Raw genomic sequence first — 13,359 nt, forward strand, 5'->3', positions numbered from 1 at the left:
AGAAAACACTTCTCCCACAATTATATCCATTTTGTAACTAAACCCCCCAGTTTCCCAGCTCCTTCCAAACCTTATTTTGAAACAGAAAACTCCTGCTGTTTCCCATGTGTACCCTGTTGAAAAGCCGGGGTGTGGGCAGAAGGCTACCTCCCTCCCCAGGAGCACCCAGAACTATTGGATTCCAGATTAATTACCGTATTTTTTGCTCCGTAAGATGCACCTGACCATAAGACACACCTAGGGTTTTAAGGAGGAAAATAAGAAAAAAAATATTCTGAACCAAATGGTATATTAAAATATTTAATAAAATACCATATTTTTCGCTCCATAAACGCACGGGCATTTTCTCCTCCGCTTTTGGGGGGGAAATGTGCGCCTTATGGAGCAAAAAATACAATAGATGACATTGCACACTGCTCTCTTCCAGAGAGATTTCAAAAATGAGCTCAAAAGGAGGTAGTGGAGAACTTTATCACTGAGACCCACAGAGGTGACAGGCGAAGCTGTCCCCCAGGAAAGATGTGGCATTGCAGGTCAGAGGACTGGGTGCTGGAGACCGGCTCCCTTTGCCCCCTGGCCGCTAGTGTGGGCCTCACAGGTCCTCCAACACCGGGGTGGGATGCCCACACCTTTGCAAAGATGGAACCATTGTCCAGACATTCCTAGTGCAACATTTCTAGTGTCTAGTCACTGTTCTCGGGAAACAATAGAGATACTCCCAAAGCAGGCTTCAGATGGGGTGACCTCACCCACCCAGGGTTGCCTGGCCTGGGGCCTCAACCTCCAGGTCTGACCCAGTTGAGGCCTGAATGAACTGGGAGCCCCTCAGTCACCAAAGCCTCAGAAGCTGGTGGAAGCAAGTGAGGCAGCATCAGGAATTCAAGACAACGTGAGAGCCTTTTATTCAGAGGCTACACTTCGCCTAGTGGGGAATAAGCAACACGGTCTAAATGCTAATCACATAATCTGGGGATGCCACGAGGCCACAGACACGCCTACCAGGCGTCCACAGCTCCTACTGACAAACTGTCCTGAAGGGGAGGGCAGAGGACTCCCAGGGAGCACCAGGTCTCCCTCAGGGAGTGAGGAGGCTTGGTCAGCAAGTCTTCCCAGCTCACACACAGTGACGGTGCCACACCCTCCAAAGGCCTATGGGCTCTGAAAATCTTATAGGGAGTTCTAGCCCGAAGCCAGGTCAGCCAGTACTTCCATCCCCAAAACTTTTTCTATAACTGAGTCAGTGCCACCAGGTGTGAAGACACAGAGCCACTGACCCAAAGCCAAGCATTTGACAGCAACCTTCCTTGATCCAGACTTTAGTCATCTCAGATTTAAACTTGACCCTGCCAGCTCCCACCACACATGGTATAAAGGGCAGGACATGGCCCAGGTCAGTGCCACGAAAGTCTCCATATGGTGACTCCCACCTGATCTGAAAGCCACAGATATGCTGTCCTCGCTATCAGATATGATCTCAACACAGGATGACCCTGAAACTGGCACTCGAAGCACACGTACAAAGCCAACACGTGAGGGCTGCAAGGACAGTTGTGAGACCTGACGGGGCATGTTTGATTGTCTCAGGAGGATGGCACAAACCTTGTACAGCACCCAGAGTTCAAAACTGGGATCATCTCATCCACAGACAGGTGATCATCTTTTGCCTAAAAGCCCCACACTTTCATCACACATCGGATCCAATACACCTTGGAAACCACTGCACAGAGACACCATGGATGCCAGGGAGGCCAGTTCCACATCCGAAACAAAAGTGGCCATTTTGGAAACAAATGGCTATAGCCAGCTTGGAAGAGGGCTGGGCAGGATCTTACAAGGTTAACATACATCTCTACCTTATGACCCAGCAAATCTGGGTCCAAAAGGAATGAAGACAGAAGACCACACAGACATGTCCCTGAATGCTCACAGCTGCTTCATTCATCTCCACCAAACCCTAGAAGCAGCAGCTCAAATGTCCAACAGCTGGTGAACAGGAGGTCAAAGGGTGGTGCGTGTCATTATGTGAACCACTCAGCAATGGATATGACTGACCACTGACACACACTGATGGGGACAAGTCTCCAATAAATTAGACTGAGAGATAAAAGCCAGACACAAAGACCATACACTGTTCAATTCCATTTATATGAAATTCTAGTAAAGGCAAAACTAGTGATAGAAAACAGGTCACTGGCTGTTGGAGCTACAGGGAGGAGCAACTCCAAAGAGGTTAAAGGAGACTTCCCGGGGTGATGAGTGTTTGTATCCTGACTGTGGTGATGGTCACACGACTAAATTCAAATATCAAAATACATTTAAAATGGATTGGCTATATTTTGTGTCAGTTATATCTCAATTATTTTCCCTCCCTCCCTTCCTTTCTTCCCTCCTTCTCTCCTTTAATCCCTTCCTTCCCCTCTCTCTCCTTTCTTTTCTTTCTTTTTCCAAATGAGAGGGGAGATAGAGACAGCATGCCACCTGACAACTCCTGTTGAATCAACCGAGCTATCCTAAGCACCCGGGCCAACACTAGAACCAACCGAATCACTGGCTACAACAGGGGAGGAGAGAGAAGAAGAAGAGGAAGAGGAAGGGGAAAAGAAGCAGACAGTTGCTTCTCATGTGTGCCCTGACCAGGGGTCAAACCCAGGACATCCAAAAACTAGGCTGACACTCTATCCACTGAGCAACCAGCCAGAGCCTATCTCAATATTTTTTATGAGTCCCATCTCAGTTCTCCAAAAAACCAGTCTACAAACTGTGCCTCCCCTCTATTAATGTACTTGTGTAGGTAAGTACAGCATGGTTCCATGGAACAAGGCTGGTGACTGTCACTTCTACAACAGGGTGGCCTACACCAGGATGATGACACACCTTTAGAAAGCCAAACAAGCCCTGGCCAGTTGGCTCAGTGGTAGAGCATTGGCCTTGCGTGCCGGGGACCCGGGTTCGATTCCCGGCAAGGGCACATAGGAGAAGCGCCCATTTGCTTCTCCACCCCCCCCCTTCCTCTCTGTCTCTCTCTTCCCCTCCCGCAGCCAAGGCTCCATTGGAGCAAAGATGGCCCGGGCGCTGGGGATGGCTCCTTGGCCTCTGCCCCAGGTGCTAGAGAGGCTCTGGTCGCGGCAGAGCGACGCCCCGGAGGGGCAGAGCATTGCCCCCTGGTGGGCAGAGCGTCGCCCCTGGTGGGCGTGCCGGGTGGATCCCGGTCGGGCGCATGTGGGAGTCTGTCTGACTATCTCTCCCCGTTTCCAGCTTCAGAAAAATACAAAAAAAAAAAAAAAAGCCAAACAAGAATCCATGGCCTGGCCGCTGATGTTCTCAGAAGAGCAGGCAGACATGAAGCATTCTACCCCGGAGATGAAGTGACCCCTCCCGCACAGAAGAGCGGTGTGTCCTGGGTGGGCAGCATCACTGGGAGCACAGGCAGAGACAGAGCAGGTGTTCCAGGAACCTAGAGGGGAATGCTGGCCTCCAGGATGAACCCGTTGAGTTCCTGGACCACCAGAGACAGGCAAGGCCAACCTTCAGAAATCTGCAGGAACTAACATTAAGGACACTGAGGAATATGAACTATGAACAGCTGTAATTCAAAGGAACAGAACGAGTCTATGAAAGTCAAGGGGTAGAGGTGCACAGTGAACGCCGGGACTGAGACACATCGCCCCTGAGGTTCTGGCTAGGCTCTAGAGGACCAGATCCTCATTCTTCCTCCCTGGGAAAAAAATATGAAGCATCTGATCTAGGGAACAAATGATAAAGGTTGACTGTATTATTTCTGCAAATTTACATAAGCACCGAGCCTGGGAAAATTGTTGAGCAAGAATATGAGGTGCCCACGGTCATGTTTGCCGGTCAGCAAACTAACCACACTCCCTCCCCGCCTCCTTGCCCTCCTGGAAAGTTGCTGGGCAAACAAAGGAGAACCAACTCTACCACATGACATGCCCACCACTGAGACCCAGTTCTGTGAAATCACAAAGAAATCGTCACAGATTTGCCTGAAGCCAAACTCCTGAATAGCACCAACAATACCACAATACTCCTCAAATTAAAGGCTGCCACTGCCAGGCATGGAAGACCCACCTACCAACTGTGGCCCCTAGTCTCTGCTGAATGCCACCTACACTCCCAATTTCAAAAGCCACAGAAAGGTCCTGGGCCCTTTGCAACCACACTCCAGTGAATCTGTAAAAAGTGCTTGACTCAGCAAAGAACATCCAACCTTCCTGCTTCCCAGGGTCCTTGTCAAGTGAGCTGGCCCTGCTTCTTGCTCCTTATCCTCCCGGGCCTCACGTTCCTGGTTTAGTTAGCAGAAGAGCTGTGAGAAGGGAAAATGATCTAAGCCACAGAATAGAATGTGAGAGCATGGGGCTCACTAGTGACCCAGCAGGACCTGCCTTCAGTTGGCCCTCTTCCTGTGTTCCACCCCTGTAGGTAGGAGGTTGTATTTTAATCTCCCGTCCTAAAGCTGAGATACAAACTTGGCTGTGTCCTGGAAAGGGAGTTTCTCATATTCCAGTAAGTGCATCTCAGAACCATGGCCAAAGATAGAGGCTAAGGGACCAGGGTTGGAGATGGTGTTTTGTGGAGGCTGTGACCTGATGAACATGTCCTCGAGATCCTAGGCCTGCCCCAGCGGGCCCTGTGTACTTCCTGCACCCTTATTCTCACCCTCAGTTTCCCCATCTGCAAAGCAAGGTCTGCCATATCGGTGTGTCACAGAGAAAGAGAAACCTGGCCCAGGTGCTCAGTAGTAGATAAAGCATCTATCTACCTAGCAGGCCAGAGGTCATGGGTTCGATGCCCAGTCAGGGCACCTGTGAGAAGCAATCAATAAGTACACAACTAAATGAAACACAAATTGGTACTTCTCTCTCTCTCTCTCTACTTCCTTCCTCTCTCTCAAATCAATGGGAAAAAATTTTAAGAGAGAGAGAATGAGATGAAATCAAGGAAAGGCAAAACATGAACTTATTCACCTTATTAACTTCCATTTAATAAAGCCATTAACACAAATACCCTGATATTACTGGCCAACGAACATCTCAATGTTCAATAAATTATATAATCATTTTAATAATAAAACTGGAATTCTCCTACCCCCGACTGAGTTGTAACTGCCTCAAGCAGCTGATTCTTTGGCCAGTGCAGGAGGAGTAAAGTAGAAACCGGGGCAGAACCCTCACTTGGAGAGCTGACCCTTCCCAATTCCAAACCCCAGGCTGCCAGGAAGTGGCAGCTATGTGGAACTTACCCCACCCGGAGGGCAGAGTCCCCACCCAGGCTGAGCCCCAGGCTCACTGCCTGCTTCTCCCACTGCCGGGAGCAGTTCCATCTGTTCACCTGCCAGTAGTGGTCACTGCCAGCTGTCACCTGAATGCAGGTAGGTGAGCAAGACTAAGTTCTCACACCCCATCTCTCTCCCCTCTCTGCCCAAACATGGGCTCAACCACATTCTGCTCCCACCTTGTGCTGAGCAGATGACTAGGGGACAAAAGGGGGCCACACTGACAGCACCTGCCACGTTCCAGACACATGGACATGCACCATTGGTTCATTCAAACCTTCTGACATTTCCAACATAGGAGATGAGACACAGAGAAAGGGAGGTACTTGCCAAGGACACAGAAGGGGGTCCAGGTGCATGCCTGCCAAGGGCACCACAGCAGCTGCCCCAACAACCCAGCATTTGGCCATTCACTGAGAAACTTTACAGCAACCACATGTCAGCCTCCTGTTAGCTCTGTGAGCGCAGGCTGCCTTGACTGACAAGTATCTGCCACAGGGCGTATCTCTTGGAGATGTGCAAGGACAGTTTTAACACATTGTTGACCGGCAATTTTACCCAGAAGTTAGTTACCTCATGTCACCAGTTATTTTTTCGTAATTGAGTATGAAAGTGAAACAATCTAAACAAACTTCAATATACTTTATACATAATGAATTTAAATGAAACTTTGTATATATCTGCTACATATTATATTTTATACATATTATATATTTTAGTAGTATCATCTTCAATCTACTCCTCTTCAAAATTACTTTCATTATCAGATCTTATTACATTTCTTTTTTGTCGTCTAATATCCGACTCATTACTCTTCCGATATAAATGATCAATTTCTACATCACTACAATATATTTCAAAATCACTCACACAATCAGATAAAGTGTCTGCACATAATTCATTGAAAAGTTCTTCACTTTTACTATCCAGCATGGTTGAAACTTTTGTATACTATAATTGAATTAAAAACCTAAATATTAAGAAAAGTCACTTTTTTATAATAAATTGAACACGATTGAATATGATGAAGAAGGATTTTACAATATCCTTGATAAATATGTCCAAACTGCGAGCAGTCAGAAGATAGTCCAAGTTTAGACGGCTAGACACTGTGATTGTTTTTGTTTACTGTACCTTTGGTTTTGCGGTCTCACGCCTGGAGGAGCAGGTAAAGGAGTCCTCATGAGAATATAGAAGGGTGTGCTGTTTTTTGAACTTCGACCCTCAGAGTGAAAAGTCACAAATGCAATAATCCTATATTACCCCGAGCTTCAAAACTTGAAATAGCTAATGCAAGTGCAAACACGAGTTAACGTGAGCAGTCAACAATGTGTTAAATAAATTACTCCAGAGATAAGAGGCCAACCCACAACAACAATGGCAGGTGACCTCAAGAGAACTGGGAGCTAGCACACTCCAGGGAGGGGACTCCTGGGACCCACATCAGCCTGACTTCTCCTGTTCTCAGAGGATCTGAAGCCACATCCTCTTCAAAGCAGTGCCCTGGTGAATCCTCAGAAAATGCCGGTACCTACAGTTTGTCCAAATGAAGCCACCCGAGAGTGTGTCACTGGGTGGAAGAGCCAGATTTGACCACACATCTGGGTTCTGTGTGTGGAGGGTCTGAGGAAAGGGTGGGGGAGGAACATGGCAACGCCTTCTTGACCATTACACCATCGTCATAAAGAGATATCAGGGAGCCCAGCCCACTCAAGAAAAAGTCCTAGGAAGAACAAACTTAGTGTCCACACATCATCACACACCCGTTAGGGTGGCTACAATCAAGAAAAGAAACAAATAGAAAATAACTGTTAGCAAGGATGTGGAGAGAGCAGAACCCCTGGGCACCACTGGTGGGCATGTAAAATGGTGCAGCCACTATGGAAATCATATGGCATTCCTCAAGAAATTAAAAACAGAATTACCACACAATCCAGCAATCCCACTTCTAGGTATACACCCAAAAGAACTGAAGGCAAGATCTCAGAGACATACTTGCATGCCCATGTCCACAGCAGCACAAGTCATAATAACTAAACCATGACAACCCAAGTGTCCATGGACAGATGAATGGGTAAAAAAACGTGACAGATGCATGCAGTGAGATATTGTTCAGTTGTAAAAAGGAAGGAAACTGACAGATGCGACAGACGCAAACCTTGAGGACATCATGTTAAGTGAAAAGTTAGTCACAAAAGGACAGTCAATAAGATTCCAGGTATATGAGGTACTTAAAATAGTGAAATTCACAGCGGCAGAAAGCAGAGTGGCAGTGGGCACGGGGGCTGAGGGAGGGAGTAGAAAGTTACTGTTTAATGGGAACAGAGTTTCAGTATTGCAAGATGAGAGCTCTGGAGCTGCAGGGTGGTGGCGGCTGCACCACGTGAATGAACTTAATACCACTGAACAGTGCACTTAAAAATGGTCCAGATGGGTCATGTTATGGGCACTCACCACAAGTTTTCAGTGTCCACACATTAAAAATGCAAGCACCCCGGCCTCACTGCTCCATCACTGACCACATCCCGCTTGTGCTTTGCATGGTGTGTCCCCCTTCATCTTCAAGTCCACCTGGGGCCAACTGATCGCCAAGTTAGATTCAAGTAAACTTTTCTCCCAAGAAACCCCAGAAGCAAGCAATTTGCCAGCAGCAAAGATAGGAAAATAAGGCAAGGCCAGCTCAGAAGATGCAGCCAGGATGCCAGCACTCTGCCTAAGGGAGGGCCTCGCATATCCCCTGAAACTTGCCATTTGGGGGAGGGGAAGGGCAGGGTAGACCAGGGACCAGGTTACAATCCACAACATGTATTATCATTGTCCTTCCAGGTTCTAAATGTTTCTTTGGATGAGTCACAAAGGTTAACTGCTGGCTCTTAAATTAAAAACCCGCAGGGTGTTCCTTTTATAGCCTGTCCTCAGGAGACCTCTCACTGTGTTCCCTCTGTCCTCATCCCCACTGGCAGCTGCTCCTAGCACGCGTGTTTACAGAAATACCAGTAGTTATTGCATGTTCCTTCCATGTGATTAAACACTGCCAGAGCCTGGCTGGGTACAAGAGATCTTTCCCCAAGAAAGCCTGAAAGCAGCACAGCAGGTGTGTTCTGTGGGCGGCTTGTGCCACCTACCGGCCAGTGATAGCATGCACACCTGACCCCAAAGGGGTGAACCGGTCAGAACCACTGTCCCCGGCCCTACCGGGCAGGAGGTGACTAGGAAATGAATACAACCAACTGCCGCACACTGGACCCAGTTTCCAGACCTGTGCTCCAGTCGGCCAAGGAAACATCCCCTTGGGTCTCAAGCATCAGGCATTATTCTACACGTTCTGAGTTGGTGATGAGGAGAGTATACCACACTATGGTCTGTAACTACAACATTGGCCATGTAGCATTTGAAAAATACTATCCAAACCTGGGTGTGATAAAAATAAGAAACCTGCACAAGCAGCCCCAAAGGGTCAGGCTTCAGAGAGGCCTTCACCAAAGCTGGACAACACCTGACCAAGTAGAAACACCAGAAGAGCTGTCAAGCCCCGGATGACAGCAAAAGCAGCCTCGGAGCTGCGCCCAGCGCTGACCAGGAAGGGGGCTGGGTTTCCTGCAGCCTGCAGGAGAATGGGCACGAGACATATAGGTGAAACCCTTCTAATTCCAACCCCTCTAATTCTAATTTTTCTGTGGCTGCTTATCACAGTGTGAAAAGGGAGAGTCCACGGAGCTGGTGCCTGTGAATGGCCCCGTGTCTCCTGGTCAACATTAGAGCCACCCTCGCTACCCGCTGGGCACCACAAGGAAAAGATGAGATGTCAACAGACTGAGGATGAGGAGCTGGACTTCAGGCTGAAAAGGAAAGAAGGTAGAATAACGAGTGACAGAGGAACCGGCCTCTTCCCGCCGCTGTAGAACTGCTGAGCCCCGCCCTGGTGCTTCCTTAGGCCTTGGCTTCCGCTCAGGCCTATTGAGTTAGAGCCGAGACTGTTCCTAGTTCTACACACCAGAATCCTCTCCAGCTGATTTAAGGAGTAAACTGTTTATTACAGGATAAAGATAGCACAGCAAATCACTGAGTGCTGGAGAAAGAGGCTGCCCAGGGCCACGCTGTGGAACTGACCCAGCAGGGACAGCCCTCTGGCCCCTCTTGAATCAGAAGATCACAACCACAGTGGGCGGCCCAGTCCTTGCTCCTTCACCACAGCCACACCTGCTCAGATGAAAAACCTGGAGCGGGCATACATGACCATTGGCCCCTAAGTCACATGTTTACACCTTAAAAGCAAGGAAGGCAGTGACTACAATATTTTGGGATTTGAAATTATAAGGTAGGATTTATATTGTGGGGAGCTACCAGACCGTAGAAAGCATGCTGAGAAAATTGGGGGGAGCTGCAAACACCAGAGGTGCACCACTACACACGCACTAATTAGCCCAACACATCATGGGAGAGTAGGGGACAGACAGCTACCCTGTCAGAGCCATACTCCAGAGGAATGAGCTTAGAACCCTTACCTCCTTTTGAATGATGAAGAAAAGCAATGCTTGGCCTCAGAAAAATCAGGAAGAATGCTGCTGCTCACCAACGAAAACTATCCCACGAAGGGACTCCACATCAGCAGCCACATCTCCGGTCACTATCCAGGCAGTAATTTGGGCGATACTGGAGTTCACCTCATTTGCCCCTCTCTCTTAGGAATCAGTGTTCTGCACAGTCAATGAGCAATGCCTTTTCCTGTATACTTTATCCTGTTTAATTATTTCAAGTGGGAGGGTAAATTCAGTCCCTATTACTCCATCTTCTGTGGAAGCAGAGTGCAGAGCAATGGTTCTTAAGGTTTTAGAATGGTACAGATGCTGTGGACCCTCTGTCAGCCCCAGAGGAGGCGCCTCCCAGTCAGGTGAACTCTCAAGGCTTCTAACATATGGTTATTTTTAACACGTGTCCTTGTCACAGCCTCACTGAGAGCTGAGTATACAGTTAACCCTTGACAACGCAGGGCGTATGGGCACTAGCCCCTGCACAATTGAAAATCTGGATATAACTCTGACTTCCCAAAATAATCCACAGGGGATACCAAAAGAATCCCCAGAGGATACCCAAGTCTAAAGATGCATATATATGCCCTTATATAAAATGATGCAGATCGATGCAGAGTCGACCATCCACATCCACAGATTTCCAACTGCAGATTAAAAGTACTGTTTCCTATCTGCAGTTGGTTGAATCTGCAAATGTAAAACCTGAAGAAATAGAAGACTTATTGAAAATCTACATAAATGGACTCGTGCAGTTCAATCCCGTGTTGTTCAAGGGCCACCTGTATTTCATTAGTCCCTACTGGAAAAGTGTACACCTATGTGCTGCTATACGTGTTTACAGTGGTCCCTCATCTATCGCAGGGGTTAGGTTCCAGAAACCTCGCTACAGGCGAAAATCCGTGAAGTAGCAACCTGATATTTATTTTATTATTTATACATATTTTAAGGCTTTATAAACTCTCCCCATATTCTTATAAACCTTTCCCACACTGTTATTAACCTTTCCCGCACTTATTTTGCTTATTTTACTGCAAAAATAATTAAAATAAATTATAAAAATACATATATACCACAAAATCCAGTGATACAGTGAAAAATCTGCAATACAAAATTAGATGTATACAATTTAAAAATCCACGATACATTGAGACTGTGAAAAGTGAACCGCAATATGGCGAGGGACGACTGTATTACTTTAATGCACCATCAGGATCAGAGGCATTACTTAATATGCCCAAAGTTTCTCAGGCAGGTCAGACTGACTTAAACCCAGGAGCCCTGGTTCTCCCCCGTGCTGCGCCTCAGTGCGAAACAGTGCAGAACTCACTCTGGGGAAGTAACAGCACATCCTGTGGGATCGGCACCTGTCCTTCCTCGCTGTGCCCACACAATATCTCCATTATCCCCGGTGTGGGTGGTGTGACTCTGAAAAGGCTCCCGCCTCTTCTCATTTCAGTAGCCAAGCATGACCTAGCCTGCAGAGAGCACAGAGGAAAACCTTCATGACCCCAACAAACAATGTTTCAGGAAATGCGGCTGCCTTCTCCATGCGCAGCCCGAGAAGCAGTAGCATCTACCTAACACACACGTAGGCATGCATTTGTCCATTCCATAACGGCTGCACAGCCTCTACAGTGGTTCTGCAAAAGGCCATGCGATAGCCATCCTCCTGACCCCCCAAGCTCACAGCAGCAACCCCCTGCAGACAGAACTGATGTGGCAGACAACATCCTACCACCAGCACCCACAGTGGCGGAGGCAGTCAGGCGTGGCAGCAGCAGGTACCAAACGCAGAGCGAGAACTGTGTATGGAGGACAGAGGGCACACTCATCAGCTCCCACACACTCTGAGGAACAGGAAGTTCAGACACCTTCTCAGTAGCGTCAGCCAAAGATGGAGCTAGGTGTGCCCTGCTACCAGCAACTCACACAGACGGGGCACGCAGTGCCCACACTGGGACTGGCACCACGACCGTCACCACCACCATCACTACAGGAAAACGAACAGGCTTTGCAATGCCCCCATCACACAAGAGTGAAAATACGACCGAAAGCTTCAGTGATAGACCAAGACATCCTCTTCCCATCCTGCTCAAACATCAGCTAAAGAAAAGAAAGGGGTGAGAACAGTTCCCCCAAGTTCCCATCGCCTGCCCCTCAGCTCCCCTGCAGTGGTTCTCACAGCCCTGGCTGGGCTCAGCGGCTGTTATGTCTTATGCATTCTCCATAGAGCACTCTTAAAAATTTTTAATTTTTTGCCATTGTCTAAATTTGGAGATTTCACATATGTTGAGAGATCTGGATTCTTTTGAAATATCACAAGACCCTGACTCCCACCCCCCAGAGTGTGGACTTCCCACCTAAGCCAACAACATACAGAAGGGGTGAGGTGGTGATAGCAATTCCCCTTGACTGAGCTGACTCTCACCCCTTCAGCTCTGTGCTGGGCTCACATGGTGCTGCTGACTGGTCCCAGGAGGCATTTAATGTGAAGTCCACGTGGTGGCAATGCCAAACTGTCTTCCCTACCCTCATTTATGCTAGCAAATTCACAGAAATAGAAATTTCCAGGATATTGAGACTCCATAAAGAAACCCTTGCTCCCTTTCTCTCCCTCTCTCTCTCTCTCTCTCTCTCTCTCTGCAAATGAATCTACAATTATCTCAAAATATAAAACTTTAAAAAACATTAATCTTAATATACTCATAGCTAAAACACAAATAAGAAGACAGTAAAACTACCTTAGTAATTTATTACAGATATGAAATTAATCAACTTTTATTTTTGTATTTTTTCCTTTTCTTTTTTTAATCTAGAAATTAAAATTATGGGGTGACATAGATCAATAAGAGAACATAGGTTCTAGATGAACATTCTATAGCGTTTGAACTGTTGATTGCATTGTGTGCCCATCACCCAAAGTCAAATCATTTTCTGTCACCATATAAGTTGTCCCTCTTTACCTTCTTCCCCCACATCCCCCTCTCTCTGGTAACCACTTCACTTTTATCTATGCCCATGAGTCTCAGTTTTATATCCCACCTATGAGTGAAATCACAGTTCGTAGCTTTTTCTGATTTACTTATTGCACTTAGTATAAGTTCTCAAATGACACATGGATTTGGAGTCACTGATTGATTTAACACAAGATGAGTTTCAAAGAGGAGGTAATGTGGGATAATAGGAAGTGATTCAGGTATTCGGGTTGGGAGGGAGACTCTCTCCTCCTTTTCCTTGAGTGACTTACATACCGGAGTGCTTCCTGGTGGAATGGTGTGAGGTCATCATGACTTCTAGCAAAGCTCTAGAATGTTGGGAGCCATTTGATCCCAAAACTCGGCTACCACCATACTTTTCCTGCTGCTCTGAGGCCATGCTCTGGTGAGGGAGGGCCTGAGTCCTGCAATGGGCCACTCAGGTGGGCAGCACTCCTTCCTGTACTACACTGAGTTCAGACACTGAGCTAACTCCTCCAAGGCGTCCCGAGTGGGTGGGGTCACCTGTAAGCTTCCAATGAGTGACTGGGGTACAGTAGGA

General features: G+C 47.5%; 1 non-coding gene across 1 annotated transcript; it reads left to right on the forward strand.

The window, feature by feature from the left end:
* Positions 1-2,892: 2,892 nt before the first annotated feature.
* TRNAA-UGC (transfer RNA alanine (anticodon UGC)) lies at positions 2,893-2,968 on the forward strand. Its single transcript has one exon. It is a non-coding gene; the product is annotated as a tRNA-Ala (tRNA).
* The last annotated feature ends 10,391 nt before the right edge of the window (positions 2,969-13,359 follow it).

Source organism: Saccopteryx bilineata, chromosome 3 (genome assembly GCF_036850765.1).
Source record: "Saccopteryx bilineata isolate mSacBil1 chromosome 3, mSacBil1_pri_phased_curated, whole genome shotgun sequence".
Taxonomy (NCBI): Eukaryota; Metazoa; Chordata; class Mammalia; order Chiroptera; family Emballonuridae; genus Saccopteryx; species Saccopteryx bilineata.